Genomic DNA, 2,500 nt, shown 5'->3' with positions numbered 1-2,500 from the left:
CGTTGGGCGAAAGGGAATCCGGTTCCTATTCCGGAACCCGGCAGCGGAACCGATACAAGTCGGGCCCCTCTTTTAGAGATGCTCGTCGGGGTAACCCAAAAGGACCCGGAGACGCCGTCGGGAGATCGGGGAAGAGTTTTCTTTTCTGCATGAGCGTTCGAGTTCCCTGGAATCCTCTAGCAGGGAGATAGGGTTTGGAACGCGAAGAGCACCGCAGTTGCGGCGGTGTCCCGATCTTCCCCTCGGACCTTGAAAATCCGGGAGAGGGCCACGTGGAGGTGTCGCGCCGGTTCGTACCCATATCCGCAGCAGGTCTCCAAGGTGAAGAGCCTCTAGTCGATAGAATAATGTAGGTAAGGGAAGTCGGCAAATTGGATCCGTAACTTCGGGATAAGGATTGGCTCTGAGGATCGGGGCGTGTCGGGCTTGGTCGGGAAGTGGGTCAGCGCTAACGTGCCGGGCCTGGGCGAGGTGAGTGCCGTAGGGGTGCCGGTAAGTGCGGGCGTTTAGCGCGGGCGTGGTCTGCTCTCGCCGTTGGTCGGCCTCGTGCTGGCCGGCGGTGCAGGATGCGCGCGCCTGCGCGGCGTTCGCGCCCCGGTGCTTCAACCTGCGTGCAGGATCCGAGCTCGGTCCCGTGCCTTGGCCTCCCACGGATCTTCCTTGCTGCGAGGCCGCGTCCGCCTTAGCGTGCTCCTCCGGGGGCGCGCGGGTGCGCGGATTCTCTTCGGCCGCCATTCAACGATCAACTCAGAACTGGCACGGACTGGGGGAATCCGACTGTCTAATTAAAACAAAGCATTGCGATGGCCCTAGCGGGTGTTGACGCAATGTGATTTCTGCCCAGTGCTCTGAATGTCAACGTGAAGAAATTCAAGCAAGCGCGGGTAAACGGCGGGAGTAACTATGACTCTCTTAATTCACCACCACGTCGGCGACCATCAACTGGCGTGGGGTTTGGTCTCCAGCCTCTGCTAAAGCATTGCAGGATGTCGGTGTGACGAAGGGCCACCTTTCAACATTGAGCACCAGAGTACTTCTGGGCAGCATTATGGCGGCGCGGCGTTTCGAATCTATGACTGCCCCTCGCCGCCGCACGATGCCCCGCACTGGCGTTGGTTAGCGTGGTCTCAATCCTTCGGCTGCTGCCTGGCCTCTCAGGCATAATACCTCTCTTTGTTCATGTACTGTGTCTAATATTAAGTGTGTTTTGTAATTTATGTAACATCTGTAAACCCGCTTTGTGGGTATTCACTTATTTGTGTTATTCACTGTATGTGAATAAAGACGGCTTTGATAGCCAAATGCCTCGTCATCTAATTAGTGACGCGCATGAATGGATTAACGAGATTCCCGCTGTCCCTATCTACTTAAGGAAGAATGATGGCAGCCACACCAGGGACTGGCAGGAGTCAGCCGAGCTACTTATGAGCACCTTGTTGCCAGATGATAGTAGCGAAGATGAGAATGAGGAACAGGGGAATATGAGGAGACAACTCAATGAGGCGTATGCCAATGAGACGCCAGTTGCTCCATTCACTGAACGTGAAGTTACCATAGCCATTCTCGAATTGCGCCGAAAGAAGGCGACGGGACAAGATGGTCTCGCTGCAGAGGCTCTTCAAGCCTTATGCGCGGAGATCTGCCCTTACCTGACAAACCTCTACAACGAGTGTTTGCGACAGGGACGGGTACCAGAGTCGTGGAAGACTGCTGAAGTGGTTATACTGCGAAAGGGTGATGACAAGGATCCAGAAGTGCCGAAATCGTACCGACCAATCTGTCTCTTGAACTCCATGGCCAAGCTCCAGGAGAAGCTCCTATGCCTCCGGCTAGAGCAACACCGGGAGCTTAGGGGACGAAGTCCCGACCAGTACGGATTCAGGAGGGGCCTGTGTACAGAAGATGCTATAAACAAGGCAATGTCGCTAGTGGACACATCTACCGCTAAGTACGTTGCGGGGATAATGGTCGACATCGCCGGGGCTTTCGATAACCTATGGTGGCCGGCTCTGTTCGACAGCCTAAGGAAGTTGGAATGTCCTGGGCCCCTGTACCGGTGCCTGCTTGACTACTGCCGACACCGGCGGGCGGTCTTGCGGTGCCCGGGGCGGGCGGTTGAGAAGTTGATCACTAAGGGATGCCCACAGGGCTCAGTCTGCGGTCCCATATTCTGGGACGTGGGTTTGGAACCTGTGCTGGAGGAACTTGGGGAACTGCGACAAGTGCGAGGCGTGGTGGCGTACGCTGATGACATTCTTCTAGTGATAGAAGGTGATTCTCGGGCAATACTAGAAGCAAACTGCAATGCAGCGTTAAATGCACTACAGGAGTGGTGCCAGAGGGTGAAGCTGAAGCTGTCTGCAGAGAAGACTGTGTATGTCATGCTGCGCGGCCGATTGGCGCGTGATCCCTTGCTCCGAATAGCTGGAGGAGCCAACAATGGAGCAATCAGGCGAACTTACATGACAAGGTACCTGGGGATTCACCTTGACGAGTCCAG

General features: G+C 55.8%; 1 pseudogene; it reads left to right on the top strand.

Annotated features, from left to right (window-relative positions):
* The window catches only part of LOC126452462 (large subunit ribosomal RNA), a 7,103-nt pseudogene that overhangs the window by 1,967 nt on the left and 2,636 nt on the right, over nucleotides 1-2,500 (top strand).

Source organism: Schistocerca serialis, unplaced genomic scaffold (genome assembly GCF_023864345.2).
Source record: "Schistocerca serialis cubense isolate TAMUIC-IGC-003099 unplaced genomic scaffold, iqSchSeri2.2 HiC_scaffold_875, whole genome shotgun sequence".
NCBI lineage: Eukaryota > Metazoa > Arthropoda > Insecta > Orthoptera > Acrididae > Schistocerca > Schistocerca serialis.
This window is presented reverse-complemented; position numbering and strand designations above follow the sequence as displayed.